Source organism: Somniosus microcephalus, chromosome 24, assembly GCF_052327205.1.
Source record: "Somniosus microcephalus isolate GS21.2 chromosome 24, FLI_Smic_1.0, whole genome shotgun sequence".
Classification (NCBI taxonomy): domain Eukaryota; kingdom Metazoa; phylum Chordata; class Chondrichthyes; order Squaliformes; family Somniosidae; genus Somniosus; species Somniosus microcephalus.
This window is the reverse complement of record NC_141010.1, coordinates 39,474,342-39,501,394: the sequence shown is the minus strand read 5'-3', so window position 1 is coordinate 39,501,394 and position 27,053 is coordinate 39,474,342. Positions and strand designations below refer to the sequence as shown.

Here is a 27,053-nt window from a genome sequence, read left to right as displayed (position 1 = left end):
AATTGATCGGCTTTGTCAGCACAGACCAGGGATAGAATCAGAGGCCTTTTGGTCTGGATAGCTTCGTACTACAATATACTGTGCCTTTAAGCACTAGGCCATTGGGGGAAAACCAAGAAACATAACATTAGAACACAAGAATTAGGAGGAATAGGCCCCTCGAGCCTTCCCGCCATTCAGTAAGATCAAGGCTGATCTTCAAACCTCAACTCCACTTTCCCACCTGATTTCCATATCCCTTGATTCCAAAAATCTATCACAACCTTGAGTAAACAAAACCTGACCTTTAAAATCAGAATAAATCCATATTACTCAGTGACAAGCTGCAAAAGGCACTACGCCAGGACCCACTGGACACTGGCTTCAGTGAAAGCTCAACAACAGAACTAGCACGGCCCCCTTAACACAGCACAACATCTCAAGGTTCTTCATAAAGGGACGCATCAGACACTAAGCACAAAGAGAGAGCTTGGCGGAGGTGATCGAAAGAGCAAGTTTTAAGGTTTGTGAATGTGGAAGCAGATGCTCTAGAAGTTCCCTCAAACCCCGCCGCCTCTTTCTGCCCTCTGGCTGATTAAAGACCTTCCTTAAAACCCCCCTCTTCCTCCTCCTCCTCCTAATATCTCATTCCTTGGCTCGGTGACCATTTCTTGTCTGATTACGCCTCTGTGAAGTGCCGTGGGACATTTTTCTACATTAAAGACACTATTTGGGTTGACTTATGAGGAAAGGTTGAGTAGGTTGGGACTCTACTCATTGGAATTCAGAAGAATGAGAGGCGATCTTATCGAAACATATAAGATTGTGAGGGGGCTTGATCGGGTGGATGCGGGGAGGATGTTTCCACTGATGGGTGAGACTAGAACTAGGGGGCATAATCTTAGAATAAGGGGCTGCCCTTTCAAAACTGAGACGAGGAGAAACTTCTTCACTCAGAGGGTAGTAAATCTATGGAATTTGCTACCTCAGAGAGCTGTGGAAGCTGCGACATTAAATAAATTTAAAACGGAGATAGACAGTTTCCTAGCAGATAAGGGAATTAGGGGTTACGGGGAGCGGGCAGGGAAGTTGACCTGAGTCTAGGTTCGGATCAGCCATGATCCTATTGAATGGCGGAGCAGGCCCGAGGGGCCGTATGGCCTACTCCTGCTCCTACTTCTTATGTAAGTTGTTGTTGTAGAAGAGTAAATTTAGGACGAGAGTTCTTCAAGCAAAGGGTGGTCACGGTGTGGAACATATCTCCATGCAGGGAACCTGAGGCAAACATCCACATCTATGCAGTCAGGAACAGGACCTCTGTCAATTCCCACCCTAGTGCAGGGCAGAGGCCAACTCTGGCACGCATTACTACCCCAGCTAAGGCCAGCTAATTCAGCGCTGACCAAGAATCGAAGCTTGGATCTTCCTGACCCCCTGTATGGTTTATTACACATTGGGGGCGAGGTCCGTTTATATTTTATTACCTATATTTCTGTAGAATTATTGACCCATTGGATATGTATTAAAAGGCCAGACCTGTGATCAGGGTATAAACATCTTGTGCAACTGCAGGAAACTTTCGATTAACCGGCCCCTAAATAACCGGAAATGTCAGTTAACCAGCAAAATTCAGGAGTAGGTTCAGGTAACTTTCATTAGTCCATTTGTTGCTGTGCAAGGGTGTGGCTGCAGCTGTTGCTAAGCTACAGAGACGCTTGCAACTTGTGGACGTTGTTCTGAAGCTGTGGGTTTGTTGCTTTATACGGAGCTCTCAGCTCCGTATCTTTTACTATAGCGTTTGGTTATCCGGAATTTTTGATGAACCGGCACCACGTCGGTCCCGTCCATGCCGGATACCAGAAAGTTTCCTGTAATCGCTGATGTTCATCTCCTATCTGCTAAACATGTTGGACCTAGGCCACTGATTTAGACAGCTCATCCTATGCAATGTGGTAGGCTTGGGCTATTTAAAGAGCTTATTACTCATCAGAACTATAGAGCACTCTGTAAACTTCAACAGTGTACATTACTCGAATTTTTCAAAGAATATAAAAGTCCTTCATTTACAAGGGTGGGACATCCGAGATCATAAACTTAACAGCAAAGGAGGTTTATAGTCAGCTGAACCCAAGTCACAAGAACATGTTATACACCACACTCCTCTGCCCACCCATGCTGTCTCAAAGACAGTGACTTACGCCAAGATTCAATTCCACAGCTACCCTCCGGTACCTCGTCTCAGTGACTATTACTCACATTTGAGCCTCAACAGTGGTGGCAGACTATTTGACCGCAGGAAGCGAGGGGGCATCATTGTCAAGCCTGCTCCAATCCTCGCAAAACATCTACAGGAAACTTTTTTTTTTTATCCGGCACAGACGGGACCGACGTGGTGCCGGTTCATCAAAAATTCCGGATAACTGAAAGCTATAGTAAAAGATACGGAGCTGAGAGCTCCGTATAAAGCAACAAACCCAGCTTCAGAACAATGGCCACAAGTTGCAAGCGTCTCTGTAGCTTAGCAACAGCTGCAGCCACACCCTTGCACAGCAACAAATGGAGGAAGGCAAGTAATAAAAGTTACCTGAACCTACTCCTGAATTTTGCCAGTTAACCGAGATTTCCGGTTATTTAGGTGCCAGTAAATCGAAAGTTTCCTGTATACACATGCACTTCCACCAGGGGACGTTGGATAACGATGAAGGGCAGGAACCTTGGCTGCTTTTCCCTCCTTCCTAATCCAGAGGTGATGGAGGCCACCACAGTGCCTCTACTATCACCACGGCAGAGACTGGTCAACCCAGCACAGGCCGAGGGTTGAACCTGATCTCAAGATCCCAATAGATAAAATCACAGCTATCCCAGGGAGTGGGATGTGGGGGGGGGGGGGGGGGGGAAAGAGAGAAGGTAGTTCTCATGGAAAAGACCAAATGTTAGATCTTCTCTGGAGGGAATGGTTTTAGTGAAAAACAACACTATTTTACCAGAATCATGCATGTAGCACAGAATTACAGCTCTGCACCAGCAAAAGGGCTCAAGAGAGTGTGTAGGTGGCACCACGTACCAACTGTACATTAACCCCACTGTGGAAACATCCTCTCCATTGACCAGAACTGATCTAAAGCCCTCAAATGTACAAGAAGCTTGCAAATCATTTCAGCCACAATATAACCTTTCGAAAATTGGAGATCAAATATACAGGATATATACAAATATTGAGAAGCTGGTGTTGTTCTCCTTGGAGCAAAGAAGGCTAAGAGGAGATTTGATCGAGGTGTTTAAAATCATGAAGGATTTAGGTAGAGTAAATAAAGAGCAACTGTTTCCAATGGCTGAACGGTCAATAATGAGAGGGCACAGATTTAAGGTGATTGGCAAAAGAACCAGAGGCGACATGAGGAAAAACCTTTTTTATGTAGCATGGGGTTAGGATTTGGAATGCACTGCCTGATAGGGTGGTAGATACAGATTCAATAGTAGCTTTCAAAAGGGAATTGGAGAAATACTTGGAGAAAAAATTGCAGGGATACGGGGAAAGAGCAGGGGAGTGGGACTAACTGGACTGCTCTTCGAAAGACTCGCAGACTCGATGGGCCGAATGGCCTCCTTCTGTGCTGAAGTAGTCTGTGATTCTAGGAGTCCTACAGATACATTAAAGACTCCACATCTTAGTCGTCATTCTGAACATTGATTTTTGGGATTTGCACTGTACACTCACACTCCATTGTAGGACGTTCTTGCCATGGAGGGAGTGCAGCGAAGATTCACCAGGCTGATACCTGGGATGGCAGGAATGACGTACGAGGAGAGATTGTATCAATTGGGCTTATACTCACTGGAGTTTAGAAGATTGAGAGGAGATCTCGTCGAAACCTATAAAATTCTGTCAGGTCTGGACAGACTAGATGCAGAAAGGATGTTTCCGATGGTCCGGGAGTCCAGAACCAGGGGTCATAGTCTAAGGATAAGGGGTAAGCCATTTAGGACTGAAATGAGGAGGAATTTCTTCACCCAGAGAGTGGTGAACCTGTGGAATTCTCTGCCACACAGGGCGGTGGAGGCCAGTTCATTAAATATATTCAAGAAAGAGTTGGATATATTTCTTGAGGCTAAAGGGATCAAGGGATATGGGGAGAAGGCAGGGACAGGGTACTGAATTTGGATGATCAGCCATGATCTCATTGAATGGTGGAGCAGGCTCGAGGGGCCGAATGGCCTACTCCTGCTCCTATCTTCTATGTTTCTATGTACGGACTTGAATTCACTGGCATATCTCATGTGGAGAGAGGAAGGACAGAAAACATCTTACTTAAATATTCATCAGAAAATTATGGTGGGTTCGATAGGGTAGACAGAGAGATGTTTCCACTTGTGAGGGAGTCCAAAGCTAGAGGCCAGAAATATAAGATAGTCATTAATAAATCCAATAAGGAATTCAGGAGAAACATCTTTTACTCAGAGTGGTGAGAATGTGGAACTCGCTCCCACAAGGAGTGGTTGAGGCAAATAGCACAGATGCCTTCAGTCTCTGGAGAGAGAAACAGAGTTAACGTTTCAAGTCGATGACCCTTTGTCAGACGAAGGGTCATCGACCTGAAACGTTAACACGGTTTCTCTCTCCACAGATGCTGCCTGACCTGCTGAGTATTTCCAGTTTTTATTTCAGATTTCCAGCATCCGCAGTATTTTGCTTTTGCCTTTAGTTTCTGATGTTCATCATCTATCTACTAAAGCTGTTGGACCTGTGCCATCCTATGCAATGTGGTAACTTGGTCTATTTAAAGAGTTTATTACACTCATCACAACTATAGAGCACTCCGCAAACTTCAACAGCGTACATTAATATTCTTTGTAAAATTAGAGTAAAGAAATGGGGAAGATAGAGAAGTACTTGAGGGAGAAAGGAAAAGGATAATAAAAACAGAAAATGCTGGAAATATTCAGCAGGTCAGATAGCATCTGTGGAGAGAGAAACAGAGTTAACGTTTCAGGTCAATGACCCTTCGTCAGAACTGGAAACAGCCGGAGATGGAACAGGGTTTTAAGCAAGTGCAGGGGCATGGAAAGGAGGGAGGGGAGGAAAGAACAAAAGGTAACATCTGTGATAGGATGGAAGGCAGGGGAGATTAAGAGACATTGAGAGAGATTAAGAGATGGTGCAAGGTAAAAGGAGATGGTAATGGGACAAGTTAAGAAACAAAAGATAGCTCTAGATGAAGTGTAAGGATATGTTGACAGAGCGAGATGAAGTAAGGTGGGAGGAGGCTCGTGTGGAACGTTAACACCGGCATAGACCTGTTGGGCTGCATGGTCTGATTCTGTACATTCTATGTACGCAATTCCAAAAAAAAAATAGGAAAGTTCTGCTGTAGGGTTCTTCAAGTATCAAACCCGATACCTGATGGGAAGCTAGTCAGTTAATAGCACTGGTGCAAAATTACAGATCAGAGCCTCACCGGAATCTGTGGAATAAAAAAAATGAATCATTGAAGAGAGATAATGATGGCATGTTGAAAGACATTTGGAAGCCAATCTTGTACAGGGTTTATAAATAGGTTTGATCCACATGCTCCACCTCCTCTCATTTTAACTGAGACAGCAAGTGTGGGAAATCAGAGCCCCCTCTCCTTCACACCATTGTATTTGTTTACTTCACTGGAATATTCCTCTGGTAAATTACCCCTCAGTAGGGCACCTGTCTATTTAACTAAAGCGGGCATGTTTTAGGCTTCACAGGGCAGCCCCTGGCTCTGCCACTGCCCTTCACCTCAATTCCCCAATGATCTCCTCTGCTTGCCTGAAGGTACGGACTCTTGCTGGGGTACAGTTCCTCAGACAGCATCAGCCCTCCAACAGTATGTCGCCCATTCTTCATGCGAACATGCATAAATGTCGGACAGGAAAAGATCAGCTGGCCTGTGTCAACCTAGATAGTGTTGGCTGGCTTTTCAACTGTTATAACCATCACAGCAGAGCCTACCCTGCCCGCACTCGTGTGAAGATCGAGTACACCTTCCAACAGTGATCAGGGGCAGGAAGCATTTACCCACCGTAGCTCATCGAGGCCAATTGTAGAATCCACCTGATGCCCCAAAAATTGATCAGCTTTCTCAGAACAGACCAGGGATCGAATCAGAGGCCTTCTGGTCTGGATAGCTTCGCACTACAATTAACTGTGCCTTTAAGCACTAGGCTATTGGGGGGAAACCAAGAAAACATAAGAACACAAGAATTAGGAGGAGTAGGCCATACAGGCCCTCAAGCCTGCTCCGCCATTCAGCTGAGCTTCGAACCTCAACTCCACTTCCCCGCCTGATCTCCACATCATTTGATTCCCCTAGAATCCAAAAATCTATCACAACCTTGAGTAAACAAAACCTGTCTTTTAAAATCAGAATAAATCCATATTACTCAGTGACAAGCTGCAAAAGGCACTACACCAGGATCCACTGGACACTGGCTTCAGTGAAAGCTCAACAACGGAACAACTAGCACGGCCCCCTTAACGCAGCACAACATCTCAAGGTTCTTCATAAAGGGACGCATCAGATACTGAGCACAAAGAGAGAGCTTGGCGGAGGTGATCGAAAGAGCAAGTTTTAAGGTTTGTGAATGTGGAAGCAGATGTCGAAGGGAGGGGGGTTCAGGAAGAGGGCTCCAGAGTGCAGGGCTGCGACAGGTGAAGGCTCCATCATTGATGGGAGTGGTGGGGTGGGGAGCTAGTCCAGACTCAGGAGGTTGTGAACTGAAACAATGGACTGGACGAGGTTGCTGAGACCATGGAGCCTTTTGAAAATCAATCCAATGGAGAATGGGGAGCCAGTGGAGGCCGACAAGAACTGGGGTGATGGGCGGGTGGGGCTTGGTATGGAACAGGATGTGGGGAGCGGAGTTTTAAATGAGTTCGAGTCTGTTTAAGGTGGAGCTCAGGAGGCCTGGAAGTGACAAAGACAGAGGAGGGTTTCCACAGCAGTGGGAGAGGGGTAGGGGCATAGGCAGACACTGCTTCAGAGATAGAAGCAGGCGCTTTTGGCGATGGGATGGATGTGTGGTTTGGAGATCAGCCTGGGATCGAGTAGGAACATAGGAACAGTAGTAGACCATTCAGCCCCTCGAGCCTGGTCTGCGATTCAATTAAATCACGGCTGACCTGTAGCTTAACTCCATCTACCCGTCTTGGTTCCATAACCCTTGTCAAACAAAAATCTATCTAGGACGCTGAAGCTGTCCATTGTTGGGTTCAGTCTGAGCAGACAGCCGAGAGAGGGAACGTTAAAGAAGAGGATTATCCTCCAGCAGGTGATCTTTTTTTAAAAGCAAAGAAACACGACATGGAGGCTCTATTTAATCCAAGATTACTTACCCTTGAAGACAAAGCTGGAGCAACAACCAAGGTCAACAGCAGAAATCTAGCAGTGACTTGAAAAAGCAGCTCACTGCGGGTTTCTCTACTGCGCGGGAGAGGGGGAAAGCAAGATGGAGAGAGAGAGAGAGAGAGAGAGAGAGAGAGAAAGAAAGCGGGATAAAGCGAGAGTGTGTGATCAAGCACGCGAGGAAATAGAACACTGTCAGCACGGTAAATGGCACCAACAAGGTTTCTGATAAGCAACACCAGTCTTGGAATGCAATCTTCAGTTCTGGAATTTCAAGCATCCAATTTCAAATACCACCAAGCAGGAATGCTGGTTTTGTTTTGGCCGAGTCAGGAGGGAAAGGTTTGAAATGCGCAAAATGTTATCGAAGGCTTACTGTAGAATTCAACTTCTCCGGTTCCATCCCGGGGCTCTGCTTTAGGTAAGGTACACCACAGTGGTGTAAGAGACACTGGACTCGGGCAAATGATCTGCAGGGATGTGGGTGGTATTGTATGACTGTTACACAATGGGAAGCTGTGGGGGCAGGTACGAGCAGGATTGCGGCAGAAGAACTCCATCGCTGATACATCACTTCCAGCACCTTACATGGATCAGTCACCAACAGGACAAGCACAGGAGGGATCATTCCAGGAGGAATATAAACCTCCACTAGTCAAGTAGCTCAGATAAAGCAAGCTCTTATAATCAGCTCCCGCTGACCCTCCAACAACAGCAGAGCACTAGCATATTTAATAGGATTACATCATCTGTTGTCCTATTCCTCTCTAAATGTTAAATGAGACAGCACGTTTCAAATATCTCCAGTTGAAAATTCTCATCCTGGTGTTTAAATCCCTCCATGGCCTAGCCACCCTCCAGTGCTATAACTCTCCCCTCCCCAACTCTCTGACTTCTGCTTCTATGAATCCCCCTCTCTTCACGCCACCATTAGCAGTCTTGTCCGCAGCCACTAGGGTCCCACTCTCTGGAATTCCCTCCATAAACCTCTCCACCTCATCCAGGACCTTCCTTAAAACCCCCGCTTTGACCAAGTTTTTTTTTTTTAAAGTCAGCCCTTCTAACCATTCCTTCTTTGGCTTGGCATCCGTTTCCCCTCACGCTTCTGTGAAGTGCCTCGGGATGTTTTATCACTTTGGAGGTAGTATCACACACGTGCTACACGTGTGGCCATTCTTCACGTACAAAAAGTGGACAGTGAATGCAGCCGATGCAACTGTAGCCAAACTCAATCCTGCTTTTACCTGGTGCAGTTACATCACAGGCACGATGGATCTGTAATTACTGGCCGGCACTCCCCTGACAGGCAGAGAGCTGCCCTTATATTTACTCTGAGGCTGTGAGTTATTAGTTTCCAAATCTTACTGAAGGCTCAAGGGGATTTATGCCCTACTCCTGTTCCTATTTCTTACATTCAAAGGTCTGTTAAGATTATCTATTCAAATTCCCAGCATGTGGTGGTAAGACCCAAGTAATTTTTTTTAATAAAAGGAGATATCCTTGAAAACAAAAACACACAGCTGATCTGAACAGTAAATTGACATGGATAGTGAATTCTATCAGGTTCTGGACGTGGAGATCAAGAACCCAGAATTTGTGCAATAACCCAACACACCGCTGAAAATTCTTGAAGATAATCGAGAGTGCGGATAAGCAAGATTGCAGTGCATCTTTTTGCAACTTGTACCTGGTTAAGAGTTGTTTTTTTTTTTTTTAAATTCATTCCGGGGATGTGTGCATTGCTGGCAAGGCCGGCATTAATTGCCCATCCCTAGCTGTCCGGAGAGGGAGGTGGTGAGCCTGTTGTTTGATACAATGGAGTTCAGAGGACAGTAAAGAGTTAACCACAAATAACAACAGAAAACGCTGGAAACACTCAGCAGGCCAGGCAGCATCCGTGGAGAGAGAAACAGAGAGTCAACGTTTCAGGTCGAAGACCTTTCGTCAGAACTGGAAAAAAAAAAGCAGGAAAAGGAATAGATTGTGAAGCAAGTTTAGGGGCTGGGAAAAGGGGGAGGGGATGAAAGAACAAAAGGGAAGGTCAGTGATAGGATAGAAAGCAGGAGAGATTAAGAGACATGAAGAGAGTTAACCACACTGGTGTGGGGCTGGAGTCACCTGTAGACCAGACAGGGCAAGGAACAACTTGGTTTTTACGACAATCCGACAGATTCAGGGTCATTTTTACAGACACCAGCTATTTATTCCAAATTTAAATTAAAAAACAAAATCAAAATTCCCAAACTGCCATGTGGGGGATTTTAACCCACATTCTCTGAGGTTATTAGTCCAGGCTTCTAGATTGTTTTGACAAAGGGTCATCGACCCGAAATGTTAACTCTGTTTCTCTCTCCACAGATGGTGCCTGGCCTGCTGAGTTTTTCCAGCATTTTCTGTTTTTACTACTAGATTGCTCGCCTGGTAACATAACCACAGTGCTACTGTATCCTGCTGGTCAAATGGTTCTGGCAGGCGAGAGTTATACCGACAACTCCACAGCACTCTCCACCCGAGGAAAGCAGGTTTAGAGCTTTGCTCAATGGCAGCCAGACGCAGGCTCAAATTGCATTCGCGGGAGCTGATGGAAGGTGTCGTCGACAGTGCTATCAAGCGGCACTTACTCAGCAATAACCTGCTAACTGACGCCCAGTTTGGGTTCCGCCAGGGCCACTCAGCTCTTGACCTCATTACAGCCTTGGTCCAAACATGGACAAAAGAGCTGAACTCAAGAGGTGAGATGAGATGAGAGTGACTGCCCTTGACATCAAGGCAGCATTTGATCGAGTGTGGCATCAAGGAGCCCTAGCAAAACTGAAGTCAATGGGAATCGCAGGGAAAACTCTCCATTGGTTGGAATCATACCTAGCGCAAAGGAAGTTGGCTGTGGTTGTTGGAGGTCATTCATCTCAATCATATGACATCACTGCAGGAGTTCCTCAGGGCAGTGTCCTAGGCCCAACCATCTTCAGCTGTTTCATCAATGACCTTCCCTCCATCATAAGGTCAGAAGTGGGGATGTTCGCTGATGATTGCACACTGTTCAGCACCATTCGAGACTCGTCAGATACTGACGCAGTCCGTGTCCATATGCAGCAAGGCCTGGACAACATTCAGACTTGGGCTGACAAGTGGCAAGTAACATTCGCACCACACAAGTGCCAGGCAATGACCATCTCCAACAAGCGAGACTCTAACCATCTCCCCTTGACATTCAATAGCATTACCATCGCTGAATCACCCACTATCAACATCCTGGGGGTTACCATTGATCAGAAACTGAACTGGACCAGCCATATAAATACTGTGGCTACAAGAGCAGGCCAGAGGCTGGGAATTCTGCGGCAAGTGTCTCACCTCCTGACTCCCCAAAGCCTTTCCACCATCTACAAGGCACAAGTCAGGAGTGTGATGGAATACTCTCCACTTGCCTGGATGAGTGCAGCTCCAACAACACTCAAGAAGCTCGACACCATTCAGGATAAAGCAGCCCGCTTGATTGGCACTCCCTCCACCACCGGCGCACTGTGGCTGCAGTGTGTACCATCGACAAGATGCACTGCAGCAACTCGCCAAAGCTCCTTCAACAGCACCTTCCAAACCCGCGACCTCTACCACTTAGAAGGACAAGGGCAGCAGACGCATGGGAACATCAAGTTCCCCTCCAAGCCACACACCATCCTGACTTGGACCTGTATCGCTGTTCCTTCACTGTCGCTGGGCCAAAATCCAGGAACTCCCTTCCTAACAGCATTGTGGGTGTACCTACACGATATGGACTGCAGCGGTTCAAGAAGGCGGCTCACCACCATCTTCTCAAGGGCAATTAGGGATGGGCATTAAATGCAGGCCTAGCCAGCGACGCCCACATCCCATCAATGAATTTTTAAAAAAACAACTCGTGGCTGGTATTAAAAGACCACTGCCAGTGCATAGACAAGGTGGTCTCCCACCACTGGCTGGAATATGAGGCATTCGCGCCCAAGTTATTCACGTGAAGCCGTAACTGCTTCACACTGATACAAGTGTCGAGTGCAACTGGCTTGCAAGAACAGAAAGTCATTGAATCAGACAGCGCAGGAAGGCGGCCATTCAGCCCATCGCTCCCGTGTCAGCTTTTGGGAAGTGCTATCCAATTAGTCCCACTCCCTTTCTCTTTCCCTATAGCCCTAAAAAAATAAATTTTCAAAAATGTATCAATTTCCCTTTTGAAAGTTATTATTGAATCTGCTTCCGCCACCCTTTCAGGAAATGCATTCTAGGTCATAGCAAATCTCTCCTCTGGTTCTTTTGCTAATTACCTTAAATCTGTGTCCTCTGGTTACTGATCTTCCTGCCAGTTTCATGATCCTGGAATTCTTCTGACTAGGATTTTAATGCTACTCTAATCTTCAAAAAAAAAGGGGGCGGGGAAAAAAGAGATTTTCCTCTTTAGGTGAACAGAAAATTGTGAGCAGCTTGTGTTTGAATTTGTAACAAAGTACCTGTACTTCCGCCCTGCCAAGCTCTGAGGGCTAGGTGCTAAAGAGAATAATCTGGGTCAAGGTATATGAACCAAGTACAAGCTAACCGGCTGCTAAAGGGGTAGATCGCAGGTCCCGGTCACCCATCACCCCCTGTGCTCGCTGACCTACATTGTCTCCTGGTCCAGCAACACCTCAACTTTAAAAGTCTCATCCTGGTTTTCAAATCCCTCCAGGGCCTCGCCCCTCCCCATCTCTGTAACCCCCTTAAACCCTCCGAGATCTCTGCGTTCCTCCAATTCTGGCCTCTTGTGCATCTCCGCTTTTCATCCCTCCACCACTGGTGGCCGTGCCTTCAGCTGCCTGGGCCCTAAGCTCTGGAATTCCCTTCCTAAACCTCTCCGCCTGGCTTTCCTCCTTTAAGACGCTCCTTAAAACCTACCTCTTTGGCCAAGCTTTTGGTCACCTGTCCCAATATCTCCTTATGTGGCTGGGTGTCAAATGTTGTGTGATTACTGTCATGAATCTTATCATGACTCATGAAGTAACACTGGGCGGCCAGCTGGTGGCGCCGTCCAAGGAGTATAAATACTCGGGCGTGGGCCCAGCTTGCTCAGGATGTTTCTGTAACCAGGAACTAGTGATGTAACTAGAATCTCATGGTTGTGAAACAGTTGATTAAAGCCTTGTTTTATACTCAAACCAAGTGCTCAGTAGTCTTTTTACATCAATTACGCTCCTGTGAAGCATCTTGGGACGTTTTACTACATTAAATGCGCTATATAAATACAAGTTGTTGTACTGAGCTCTTGTGGTGCTGTGCCACAGGGAACTTTCACCGCAAGATTAGATCTGCATTCAGATCATTCCCCGTTACGTGCTCCAGCGAGTAGTTCCCTCTCTCTGTCCCAATTTCTTGTTGTGCAGCAGATGGTGCCGGGCATGCTGCAGGTTCTGCAGAGCTGGGCGTTCAGAGGAAACGACCACAACAGATGTTCTCTGCTGTTCACAAGGGCGCAAAAATCAATCAGCAAACAAGACACAAAGGGATCTGATGCTTCTCGTTTGTCAGATCAGCCCTCTTGGATTCACACCAACCATACTCTCTCAACTCCTCCCCCCAAACACTGCCAAACCCGTGTTTTCATGGGAAAGATGCTACTGAACTGTAGGTCACACACAGGAATCCAATAGAGCAGAAGCTTTGATCCTTACCTGGTCTTATGGCTGGCATGTCCTTTGGTTGGTGGGGGCGGGGGGGCGTGGTTGGAGAGAAAGTAGGTACTTTAAACTGAACTCGGCTGCATGCAAAATGGTGCTGCGAGTGGGTGGGAGTGATCTATAAAACAGGGAAAAGAAAATGATTGTTACCTGAGCCATGCGCAAATTGGCATAGGGACAAACAGATTAGAGGTTTAAATGCATGGCTCAAAGAGTGGCGTGGGAGGAAGCAGCCTGCACAGAGCGGGATTAAACGGAATGGACTTGAACAGAGTGTTTTATTTGGAAATTCAGACAGAGTAGGAAGGAGTTGCTGCTTTTTGCCTACACTACTTATAGTGCTTTGTATTACAGGTAGATATTTAATTTCAGTACCCTTAACTTAATCTAGATCAATGTAAGAAGCTACACAACACCAGGTTATAGTCCAACAGCTTTTGGACTATAACCTGGTGTTGTGTAACTTCTTACATTTGTCCACCCCAGTCCAACTCCGGCATCTCCACACCATTAATCTAGATCAAGTGAGTAGTCAAGAAACTACACTGTAAACTAAGTTACCTAATTACAAATTTAATTAAATGTGATTAAATAAAACAAGGCCCTATAGGGATGGCAGTGCAGGTGGAGTGCCACAACTGCAGCATGGGGGAGTTTGTGGAGAGCATTGTGATCCCGGACAACCACGTTTGTAGTAAGTGCCTGCATCTTGAGGAACTTCAGCTCAGAGTTTTTGAGCTGGAGTCTGAGGTGCAGACATTGCGGGGCATCAGGGATGGGGAGAGTTACATAGAAGATAGGAGCAGGAGTAGGCCATTCAGCCCCTCGAGCCCGCTACGCCATTCACTGAGATCATGGCTGATCATCCAAATTCAGTACCCTGTCCCTGCCTTCGCCCCATATCCCTTGATCCCTTTAGCCTTAAGAAATATATCCAACTCCTTGAATATATTTAATGAATTGGCCTCAACTGCCCTGTGTGGCAGAGAATTCCACAGGTTCACCACTCTCTGGGTGAAGAAATTCCTCCTCATCTCAGTCCTAAATGGCTTACCCCTTATCCTTAGACTGTGACCCCCTGGTTCTGGACTCCCCCGCCATTGGGAACATCCTTCCTGCATCTAATCCTGTTAGGATTTTATAAGTTTCAATGAGATCCCCTCTCATTCTTCTAAACTCTAGTGAATATAAGCCTAATTGACCCAATCTCTCCTCATACATCATTCCTGCCATCCCAGGTATCAGTCTGGTGAATCTTTGCTGCACTCCCTCCATGGCAAGAACATCCCTCCTCAGATAAGGCGACCAAAACTGCACACAATACTCAAGGTGCGGTCTCACCAAGGCCCTGTACAACTGCAGCAAGACATCCTTGCTCCTGTACTCGAATCCTCTGGCTATGAAGGTCAACATACCATTTGCCTTCTTAACCGCCTGCTGCAACTGCATGCTTACCTTCAGCGACTGCTACACAAGGACACCCAGGACTCGTTGCACTTCCCCTTCTCCCAATCGATTGCCATGCAGATAATAATCTGATTTTTTTTTCTCACTGCAGTTTGCTTTGAACAACCTCTTGCTTGCTGACTATCACCGAAATAAGCAATCTACAGCTTCATCACAAGGATTGACTGTTGGTGAAAAGTGGCTCTGAAGCAGCATTATTGTTAATGAACACAGAGCAACTGTGGAGAAAGAGATTTTTAATTATTGAGCCTAAATGGTAATGACGGGGCACCTGGATTTGAACCAGGGACCTCTTGATCTGCAGTCAAATGCTCTACCACTGAGCTATGCCCACAGAATTACCTGGACACTTTGATCCAGGAGGCAATCACACCCCTTCGGTTAGGTCGTGGTACAGGTCTGGTTAGTGTTCAGGGACAGGAGGGTGTGACTGCAACTCAGGCAGATAAGGGGACCCCAGGTGCAGTGCTGGAGGAGCCTCAGCCTTTGCCCTCGTCCAACAGGTACGAGGTTCTTGCTGCCTGTGTGGATGAGGGAAAAGCCTGCAGGATGGATGAGCAAGCTGACCATGGCACCATGGTGCAGGAGGCCATTCAAGTGGGGGGAGTGAAAGGGAATGTAGTTGTGGTAAGGGACAGTGTAGTCAGGGGGATAGGTACTGTTCTCTGCAACCGCGACCAAGAGTTCTGAAGGTTGTGTTGCCTGCCCGGTGCCAGGGTTAAAGACATCTCCTCGCGGCTGGAGAAGAACGGAGTGGGAGGGGGAGGATCCAGTTGTCATGGTCCACGTAGGAACCAATGACATAGGTAGGACTAGGAATGAGGTTCTGCTGAGGGAGTTTGAGGAGCTCGGATCCAAATTAAAAAGCAGAACCTCAAAGGTAATAATCTCTGGGTTGTTACCTGAGCCACACGCAAATTGGCATAAGGACAAACAGATTAGAGGTTTAAATGCATGGCTCAAAGAGTGGTGTGGGAGGAAGAGGTTTTAGTTCATGGGGCACTGGCACCAGTACTGGGGAAAGAGGGAGCTGTTCCGTTGGGATGGGCTCCACTTAAACCGGGCTGGGACCAGTGACCTGGCAAACTGAATAACTAGGGCAGTAGACAGAGCTTTAAACTAATGAAGGGGGGGTGGGAGGATTCCGGAAAGAGTAAATTTAAAAGCAGCAAGAGAAATGTCAAGGCTCCAGAGCAGAGTAGAGTTTTGGGTAAAAATAAGCAGAGTGGGTCAGGAAGGGACAGCGAGAGTAACATTGGCGGAAGTTGTTTATAAGCCCCCAAACAGTTGTTGTAATGTAGGGCAGAGAATAAATCAGGAAATTAGAGGCACATGTAACAAGGGTAATGCAGTAATCATGGGGGACTTTAATCTACATATAGACTGAGCAAACCACATTTGCAGTAATAATGTGGAGGACGAATTCATGGAATATATGCAAGATAGTTTTCTAGATCAGTATGTTGAGGAACCAACTAGGGAACAGGCTATTTTAGATCTAGTATTGTGCAATGAGAAAGGGTTAATTAATAACCTTGTAGTAAAGGGGCCTTTAGGGAAGAGTGACCATAATATGATAGAATTTTATATTGAGTTTGAAAGTGACTTAGTTAAATCTGAAACTAGGGTCTTAAATCTAAACAAAGCAAACTACATAGGTATGAGGGGCGAGTTGGCTAAGGTAGATTGAGAAACTACATTAAAAAGGTACGACGGTAGAAAAGCAATGGCTAGCATTTAAAGAATTAACACATAATTTACAACAAATATGCATTCCTTTAAGGCACAAAAACCCCGCAGGAAAAAAGTGGTCCAACCCTGCCTAACAAGAGAAGTTAAAGATAGTATTAGATCAAAGGAAAAAGGCTTATAATGTTGTCAAAAAGAATAGTAAGCCTGAGGATTGGGAGTATTTTAGAATTCAGCAAGGGAGGACCAAGAAATTGATAAAGAAAGGGAAAATAGAATATGAGAGTAAACTAGTAAGAGACATAAAAACAGATTGTAAAAGGGAAAAGATTAGCAAAAGTAAATGTGGGTCCCTTACAGGCGGAGACAGGAGAAATTATAATGGGGAATAAGGAAATGGCAGAGAAATTAAACAAATACTTTGTGTCTGTCTTCACGGAAGAAGACGCAAAAAACTTCCCGGAAATAGTGGCGAACCAAGGCAAGAATGAGAAACTGAAAGAAATTAGTATTAGTAAAAAAAAGTGGAGAAATTAATGGGACTGAAAGCCGATAAATCCCCTGGACATGATGGCCTACATCCTAGGGTTTTGAAAGAGGAGGCTATAGAGATAGTGGATACTTTGGTTGTCATTTTCCAAAATTCCATAGATTCTGGAACAGTTCCCACAGAGTGGAAGGTAGCAAATGTAACCCCACTATTTAAGAAAGCAGGGAGAGAGATAACGGGGAACTACAGACTAGTTAGCCTGACATCAATAGTGGGGAAAATGCTAGAATCTATTATATAGGACGTGGTAACAGGGCACTTAGAAAATAATAATAGGATTGGGCAGAGTCAACACGGATTTATGAAAGGGAAATCATGTTTGATGAATCTTTTAAAGTTTTTTGAGGTTGTAACAAGCAGAATAGATAAGGGGAAGCCAACGGATGTGGTGTATTTGGATTTTCATAGGGCATTCGATAAGGTGTCACTCAAGAGGTTATTAAATAAAATTAGGGCTCATGGGGTTGGGGGTAAAATACTAGCATGGATTGAGGATTGGTTAACGGACAGAAAAGAGAATAGAAATAAACGGGTCATTTTGTGTTGGCAGGCTGTGACTAGTGGGGTACCGCAAGGATCAGTGCTTGGGCCTCAGCTATTCACAATCTACATCAATGATTTGGATGAGGGGACCAAATGTAATATATCCAAGTTTGCTGATGATACAAAGCTAGGTGGGAATGTAAGATGCAAGGAGGATGCAAAGAGGCTAAGGTGAGTGGGAAAGAACATGGCAAATGGAATATTATGTGGAGAAATGTGATGTTATCCACTTTGGTAAGAAAAATAGAAAAAGCAGAGTATTTTTTAAGTGAGAGATTGGGAAATGTTGGTGTTCAGAGGGACCTGGGTGTCCTTGTACACGAATCACAAAGTTAACATGCAGGTACAGCAAGCAATTAGGAAAGCAAATGGTATGTTGGCCTTTATTACAAGAGGGTTTGAGTATAAGAGTAAAGATGTCTTACTGCAATTATATAGGGCCCTGGTGAGACCACACCTGGAGTATTGTGTACAGTTTTGGTCTCCTTACCTACGAAAGGATACACTTGTCGTAGAGCGAGTGCAACGAAGGTTCACCAGACTGGTTCCTGGGATGGGGGGATTGTCCTATGAGGAGAGATTGAGTAGACTAGGCCTATATTCTCCAGAGTTTAGAAGAATGAGAGGTGATCTCATTGAAACATACAAAATTCTTACAGGGCTTGACAGGGTAGATGCAGGGAGGATGTTTCCCCTGGCTGGGGAGTCTAGAACCAGGGGTCACAGTCTCAGAATAAGGGGTTAGTCATTTAGGACTGAGATGAGGAGAAATTTCTTCACTCAGAGGGTGGTGAATCTTTGGAATTCTCTACCCCAGAGGGCTGTGGAGGCTCAGTCGTTGAGTATATTCAAGACAGAGATGGATAGATTTTTGAATATTAACGGAATCAATGGATATGGGGATAGTGCAGGAAAGTGGAGATGAGGTAGAAGATCAGCCATGATCTTACTGAATGACAGAGCAGGCTCGAAGGGCCAAATGGCCAACTCCTGCTCCTATTTCTGATGTTCTTATTTGCATTTATACAGCGCCTTCCATGACCTCAGGACGACCCAAAGCGCTTTACAGCCAATTAAGTACATTTGAAGTGCCAACACTATTGTAATGCAAGAAACACGGCATCCAATTTGTGCACAGCAAGATCCCAAAAACAGCAATGTGGTAATGGCCAGAAAATCTGTTTTCAGTGTTGGCGGAGGGATAAATATTAGCCAGGACACTGGGGAGAATTCACCAGCTCTTCTTTGAAATAGTGCCATGGGATCTTTCACGTCCACACGAGAAGGCAGACGAAGCCTCGGTTGAACGTTTCATCCACAAGACGGCCCCTCCGACAGTGCAGCGCTCCCTCAGCACTGCACTGGGGTGTGTCTGCCTGGATTATTTGCCCCAGTCTCTGGAACAGGACTGGTTCACTGGATCCAACTACCTCTTCCTATTCCCAAGAATTCTTGAGAGTAGGTATTTACTGTAAACTCTGCTGCAGAATATAGGTTGCACAGCAAATCCCTGCTGTATAGCCAACCTACATGAACAAGCCTTTTACTGGTACTTAATTATAGACTATCTAGGACACCTATCTGCAGCACCACTTCAGATGGGCACAGACACAGAGCTGAATGTATTGTGCATTTGAAAAAATGCCACAAAGAATTTTTGACATGGCGGTGGGGGCCAAAGAAGGGGGATTAACTATCGGAATCCTTCCAAAAGATGTTAACAAATGAATCTTTTATTTGATTCAAGTACATTAAATGACGTGTTCAGCAGCCTCCTGAGAGATCCAGAACTATGTTATTTGGGATTAAATGCAGCACAATACTCCGTCTGAAAGGGAGCACAAGCACGTGAGAATACGTCCAAGATGGCAAGCCCAGTGAAGCAGCTCAATCACTTAAAAATAAAGCCTTAATGCAACAAGCTTACATATCCTGTCAAATCATTAACTCATTCCCAAGACACTGTTCCACTGGCTCTGGTAGTCCTGCTGTACCGTGACACATTCTTTATGATAGTGACAGTCAACAAGCTATTTAGCCAAGGTTGGGGAGGGGGGGGAATCACAACCCAGCTGAATCCTGGCCTTGTCCAACGTCCACACACATGCACTTACTGAGAGGCTGTATCCCCTGGCTGGAGAGTCTAGAACTAGAGGTCATAGGGCTGGATTTTACCAGCCCCGAGGAGGCGGGTCTGCCGGGAAAGTGGCAGAATTTGGGGGCGGGTGGCAAACCCGCCCCAACTCACCTCCGTGCCCTCTTGCCAGGGAGGCGGGAAACCATCCTGCCCCGGGTCCCATCTCCTTGGAGGTGGGAAGGGATTGAAGCCTATTAACAGGCAGAAAATAGGATTATACCCATTTTTCATCCTTAAGTGCGGGCTTCCCGACCTGGGGGAACCCTGCCGGGGTGTAGGAACCAGGTAGGAGGTCTGCGGGGGTCGGAGGGGTCTGAAAGTGCGATGTTGAGGCAAGTGATGGGTACAAGTGTGGAGAGGCAAGTGATGGGTACAAGTGTGGAGTGGTAAGTATGTGAGGTGAGTGTAAAGTGTTAACTTACCTTTGTTTCTATCTGCAGCCTTCAGCCGCTGTGGAGCCGGAGTCCCCGACATCTCCATTGTAGAGATCACAGACTGGCTGTTGCATCCTCCAATACAACAGCCAGCTGATTTCTGTAAAGTAGAAAGGTTTGATGAGTCCTGAACACAAGGTCTAATCAATGTCAGTGTTTGACAGCTTCACAGAACTGTCAAACGATGACATTTCTACTTTCAAAAATTCTTGACAGATGACACGTCATACCTTGATGTGCTCGGTCACTGACTTCCCCCTAATTGGCCGTAACAAGGTCAATCAGGGGAAAATCCCGCTGGTTGGCCAGAAGCTGTTGGAGGCGGGACTGAAACCCGGAAAGTAGCAGTCCCGCCTCCAACATGTCTCCATTCATAAAATCTAGCCCATAATCTCAGGCCAAGGGGTCGGCTATTTAGGACTGAGATGAGGAGAAATCTCTTCACTCAGAAGGTTGTGAATCTTTGGAATTCTCTGCCCCAGAGGGCTGTGGAGGCTCAGACGTGAGTATATTCAAGGCTCAGATCAATAGATCTTTGGGCACTAAGGGAGTCAATGGATATGGGGATAGGGCGGGAAAGTGGAGTTGATGTAGAAGATCAGCCATGATCTTCCTGTAAGGCTCAGGATCAACTCGCCCAAACGAAAGATGGCAAAGACTAGCCCGGGAAGAAAGTTCCATTTCGCTGGTCTTCATACTCCACAATGATCAGAGAAAAAGCAAAATAGTTCAGCACTATGATAAACAAAAATTGCACAAATATTGCTAGCAGTCCCAAGTGTGTGTGGTTTTTTTTTTTTTTTTTTAAATCGTGTTCCCTAAAAAAACATTTTTGAAAGCAGAACAAAAAACATTATTTTCTACTTCTCTGGGCCTGCCCAATTTTCCCCAGCGAAGAAACTGGGCAGTAGAATAGTATACCCCAGGGAAAAGACCAAACTCATGAACGACCTCCAACATACAGCCAGCACAAGTAATTCAGTCAATAAAATAAAAGTCACGTTCAATAGATCAACATGCCAATAATATTGAGCAAACACTCGCTTGTTCTTCAGTCTGAACTGGCTGCTGGAAGTTTCTGAATACCACATCAGCCTAATGCCATTTCCGATCCAGTAAATGAGTGACTTACTGCCGAAGTATAAAACCCTGAAGCCCAGATAATTGTCAAAAGTACATTGTAAACTATATCCAGCTTCTTAATTGCCTATTGCACAAACATCACAACAGCCTCTGACTGGGAGCGAAGACATGGGGCATGACATTTACAAGAGTCACTTCTATTAGAATTCACCACATCTATACGCTCATCTAGCCTTTCAATCCAGAGGTGCGCTATACCATTTAAAAAAGGGAGTTTCAGCATCAGTACAGTCTGCATGGCCGATACGAGACTCCCAAAACAAGCGCTCTACTCGGAGCTCCGACGAGGCAAGCGAGCCCCAGGTGGGCAGAGGAAATGCTTCAAGGACCCCCTCAAAGCCTCCTTGAAATAGGGCAACATCCCCACCGACACCTGGGAACCCCAAGACCGCACAAAGTCGAGGAGAAGCATCCAGGAAGGCGCCAAACACCTCGAGTCTCTTCGGCGGGAGTAAGCGCAAGCCAAGCGCAGGCAGCACAAGGAGTGCACGTCAACCCAAGCACCCCACCCACCCGCCCCTTCAACCACCGTCTGCCCCACCTGTGACAGAGACTGTAGGTCCCGCATTGGACTCATCAGTCACCTGAGAACTCATTTTTAATGTGGAAGCAAGTCATCCTCGGTTCCGAGGAACTGCAGAAGAAGAAGTCACTAAAAATAACACTTCCTCTCCCTCTCTTCCCCATTTTCTCTGCGCTCTTCAGGGAGAACACCATCACCGGGTGAGAGAAAAGGCAGACAATGTGCTGCCAAAACTCGCGTGGGACTGGCTGCCTCGTGATATCCCAGGGTGACTCTCCCACTTCCTGGGATGGTTCCTGACCTCAGCTGCCACTGCTTGTATCGATCAATGACAGACTATGGGGACTCTCTTTCCCCCCCATAATGTACACTATACTATGCATGCAGGAGCCTGGACGACTATTCAACAACACAGGGCATCACAATCACCACTCCACATTCACACATGTGCACTTTCCACAGCCAGAGCCAATAAATTAAAATCAGGGGCAAGGGGTCCAGTTTGGCTCCTCCCCCATACCCCCAGGGCCAATTGCAAGACCCCTTCCATCATGTCACATAAGCTTATTCACTAGAGACGCAGGATAGAACCTGGGACCTTTCTTTCCCTGTTGGCTCGGGCAGTGAGTTTATTCATTATCATTGCTGAAGGGCTTCGGGTTATGATTAGAAAGGCTGCTTCCTGGCACTATCAAGTCTCAATTTCTCCAAACCAGTTTCCATCACATATCAATAGGTCACTATTTAAACTCAAAATATTCCAACCCAAAAATGTTTTTTTTGGTATTAACTGTAATTCTTAAGAAATGAATTTCTAGATTTAGATTTTGTGGTCATCAGTGAGGGATGTTAGTTGTAGAGAGTAGAACATCTCCAACTTGAGGCACCCAGGTGTGGATCATGTAAAACAGTAAAACGTCCCAAGGCGCTTCACAGGGGTGATCTGATTATCAAACAACATTTGGCACCGAGCCACATATATTCGGACAGCAAAAGCTTGGTTCAAAGAGGTAGGTTCTAAAGAGCATCATAAAGGAGGAGAGAGGTGTAGAGGGGTTTAGGGAGGGCATTCCAGAGCTTAGGGCCTAGGCAACTGAAGGCACGGCCACCAATGGTGGAGCGATGAAAATCGAGGATGCGCAAGAGGCCAGAATTGGAGGAGCGCGGAGCTCTCGGAGGGATGGAGGCGATTACAACGATAGGGTGTAAAGTTAAGTTCTCCTTAATCTACCCCAACATTGCCTCTCAAGCTAACCCCAGAGCCTTCCCCACTGCGCAGCTATGGCAATGGCCAATTTCCCACATCCAGCTATCCCAAGTGAGTGAGATTTAGCCAATTTAACAACAATGGCACTGTATTAGGGGCAGTTTTGTTACAAGGAACTAGATTGAGATTGCTCAGAGTTATTTCACATAAAGAGGCATCTTTCATCCCACCTGCCTGGTTAGATTCGAACCCAGCTTCCAGCAGTAAACGCTCAGTATCTAGCCCACTGTCACTCGTATTATAACATGCACTGGAACAAGTATACGTCACACATCCATCTAAACTCAGAATATAAATTCTAGGAGGGGAGCAATTGGCCCCCACATCCCAGACATCTTATCCATCCATGACACTGATTTACTAGACAGAACGCTCGCTGAAATATTTGCTCCAGTTTCCTACCTCAAGAGCCCAGTTCTCACCCTGTAGACTCTTCTAAAGTCAGTCATGTTATGAACCTCATTAAAACATGCTCTCAGTGTAGTCGCACTCCCGGCGCAGACTGCCCCTTGCAGCTTTTAAGATAGCACTAGGCTTTACATCAGTATTCCCACCTCATTATTTTTACCCCCCCCCCCAAAAAAAAGGACACACGTGAGGCTGCTGAACACTTGATATGTATGCAGGCAAATTCAGCAAAACCTTTAAAGCACTTCACAAACAAAACTCAACCAAAAGCACCACCCAGGATTGTTAAAAACTGAGATAGCAATCTGAGGGGGTGGGGGGAGGCGGAGTAAAAAGGGATGGGGGAGATATCAGAGGTTGTGTGTGGGAGAAGGATTGAGAGGGGAAAATATTTTTCCGAGTTACTCTTTCATTACTCCGGTGCCTGCTGTAACAGAAGCTGTTGATAGGAGGGAAAGCACAGATTCCTGGCCTCCCTACTGATCTTTATAGAATCATTTGCTTCATCAGTGAACGCTGATTGCATCATTAGAAGAATCAACTTCACGGAATTATGAGTTCAACTGTTTGAAGCTGAATTAAGAGTAGAGGTGTAACCATTTAACACCAGGTGCAATTTGTGACTGTCCAAATAAAGAGAATTTTCTTAAGGTGCTGCCTGGAACAGTTCCTCCCAGTCAAAGACCCCATCGTATCACTATGCTTTAAAAAAAAGTAGAAGTTAATCATTGTGTGAACCTTACCCGGATGTGAGGGAAGGTTCATCTTAAAACACAAAGTCCTCTCTTAAAGCACAAACCGTTATGAGGAGACTCCTCCTCCTCCTCCTCCTCCTCCTCCTCCCCCCCGTCCCGAGTTTAACCACACGTGCATGCACCGTTCCATCACAGGCCTCAACACCTCATTTTAAAATGCTGTAGTCCCACTCGGCTTCAGGTTGGCTCGGATGCTTTCCTTAAGGAAATGCAAATGACCATAAGCAGCCGTCACGGAACATTGTGATGTAGAACCTTCAGATGCACAATCAGCTGATGATTGCTCACTTGTGCTATCTCCATTGCCGTCGCTGGCTAACATCATTGTGGGAGCAGCATCACAAGGACTGCAGTGGTTCAAGTAGGCCGCACACCACCACCAGCACCTCGGGACAACTAGTGATGGAGCCTTGCCAGTGTCACTCACATCTGGTGAACAAATTTTAAAACCCCTCGGCATGCCCACCACATTACAGTTTACAGTGCAGTAGGCCCACCTCCGGTGACGGTTCCTACTCAAGCTGCTCAGGAGGCCGCCACTGCTTTGAAACAGCCCCCAGTTACATCAGAAGCTGGGACCCAGGCTATAATTGGAGACACTGCACCCACAAGGCAAGCAGAGTTATTCAAATGTGACAATTGTGTACTTTAAAGCAGCTGCATGTGATCCTGCGCACGGATATGCAATTGCTCCAAAGTCACTTTCCCAGCTTCAAATCCTGGCCGCAGACTTTCCCTAATGTCAGGGGAAGGTTCATACGGACCAGCAATGCAAAAACCACGTTACCAGCCGGTTTGGAGCAGGCCAACAGCTCAGCCTGTCCATTGCTGGAACAGAACAGCTGCGTGCAGCCCCCATTGCTGCAGGCAGTGCCGAGAAGCAGCTTCTCAACAGGCGGGTCTCGTTTCGAAAATATTAGCGGGAAATGACAACTCTGGTGACCGTTTTACCCTTCCTTAAAACTTTCAAACCCATAAATGATCCTTTGACTTGGAACAATTAAACCTTTGATTCAACAACTGCCAGAATACATGAACCTTCCCTGTTAAGGGGTCAGCTTTAGCAGCACTCTGGTGATCCATCCCACACACATATAAATTGCATACTTTCTGGTGAACTTGACATCTACACCAGGCCGTTGCAGCAGAAGCAGCACAGACAGGTTGGAAGTGATTGAGACAGGGAAATAACAAATGAATTAAAGATGCAAGCTCACATGCGAACCCTGACAAACTTCCCAACTACGAAAGACATGGCAGCCCAGCTCAATCTTGTCCTCACCTTATGTATGCATATGCCCAGTAAGGGTCACCGAACAGTGATCAAGAGTGGGGAACATGGCCATTTCCCCCCCCGCCCTAACCCCAGGACATTTCAGCTGAATGCAGCACCCAGTTGAGATCAGCAAACAGAGCACAGATCAGGGTTTGAACCTGGGCCAGTGTGTAAAGTGCGCATTGTTCAAAGGCAGTAACTTTGTCTCTGAGCGAATCCCAAGTCATACACCACCTGTAACCCATCAAGAGGGCAGTGAACACACTGCTCTAGGGTGATCGCGTCACTTTCTGAGCTTCTTCCCCCTTTTATTGGGGAGAAGGGGGGAGGGGAGGAGGGGAGGAGAGGAGAGAGGAAAAAGGAGGGGAGTGGGAGAAAGAGAAAGGAGAGGAGAGAGGGGGGAGGGGAGTGGGAGAAAGAGAAAGTGACAAAGAGGGGAGGGGAAGTGGGAGTGGGAGAAAGAGAAAGAGAAAAAGAGAAAAAGAGAAAAGAGAAAGAGAGAAAGAGAGAGAAAAAGAGGGGAGAGGAGCACCAGCCATTCATTCAGCTCCTTCCCACTGCAACGCAGCTAGGATTGTAAACTCAACAACGCCTGTGAGCGAACTGTGGACTCAAATCAACACTCAGCCCTTGACCCACTTTCCTGGCCTCTAACTGATCGCCCTGCACAAAGCTCATTTCAGAACAGGCTCACAATTATAAACCCGTGTACAGAATATTGCTCACAACTCCAACCTGCAGGTACAGCATTTCCCAATCCATATTTAGCTACTCAAACCTGTCGAGTCTCAGTTATTGTCAGTGAGACTGGTGCATGAGAGAAGCTACTTCTGCAAGTCTCAGTGGCTCTGCACATTCTCATTCCTTTCTGACAATCTCTCGTCCTTCAACTTCACAAAGCCGGATATTGTCTCTGACCTTGTTACGGTGCAAATGAGAAGTGAAACCCCAGATATGTGAATTATATATATTATAAATAATATAAATAAACGCAGGCGTCCTCTCTCAACTCACAGCTGCTTCCTCTTCTGAAGGCTCCAGGGAAATCCCACAGATCGGATTCTTCTCCAGGGAAAAGGAGGAGAAATAATGAAAATCTATCCCAGGAAAAGGTGCTCCCGAAGCACGTCCACCTGCAAGTGGGTCACAGCAGCAACTCCTGCACCAAACTCCTTCACTTGCCCTGCTCCTTCCCCGGTCTCAGCAGGTTTTTTTTTCCCCTGTCACCCACTCTTCCAAACCCACAGAGGATCCAAATTCCAGCGAAGCCCCTCTTGCATATCCAATATGGGGCGTTATTTTTTTTTGGGGGGGGGCCGCAAACTCCTCGCAATTTTCGCCTCTCCTCCACCGAGTTTGAAGTGCTTTTTTTTTTATCCCTTTCCCCCCACCTCTGGCGGTTCTTCACAGGCGTCTTTTCGCCTCTTCCGTGTCCGGCTGCTACCTCATCCTCCCAGGCTTTGCCTCCTCCACCTGTCAATCAGGACTCAAGCCCCGCCCCGCCCCGCCTCAGAAGGATACATCAGCCAATGGGAAAGATTGATACAATACGCAGCCAATGGGAAAGCGGTATAAACACGTCGCAGCCAATAGAAAATGGAAACATCGCACTGCAGCCAATGGACACGCGCGCAATAGGAAATTGACACATTCGGCTGGAGCCAATAGCGAAAGAAAACAGCCTCAAACCAACCACCAACACACGCTGATCAAAGGCCACATTCATGGCTGCTTGATAAATAAAAGTACTGTGATGAAATATATTCCATTCATCACTGCCTGTTTTCTGTGTCTTCTAACTGCCTGCTTTCTGTGTCTTTTCCCTTCC

The 27,053-nt window shown here is 46.3% G+C and overlaps 1 protein-coding gene and 1 non-coding gene across 2 annotated transcripts in view; both read right to left on the bottom strand.

The window, feature by feature from the left end:
* Positions 1–26,683, bottom strand: part of osbpl7 (oxysterol binding protein-like 7) — a 102,611-nt gene extending 75,928 nt beyond the window's left edge. The window contains 1 exon segment of the mRNA XM_085966547.1: positions 26,240–26,683. The gene's annotated coding sequence lies outside the window, so the exon portion shown is untranslated.
* On the bottom strand, positions 14,761–14,834 carry trnac-gca (transfer RNA cysteine (anticodon GCA)). The gene has a single exon. It is a non-coding gene; the product is annotated as a tRNA-Cys (tRNA).
* Positions 26,684–27,053: the final 370 nt, after the last annotated feature.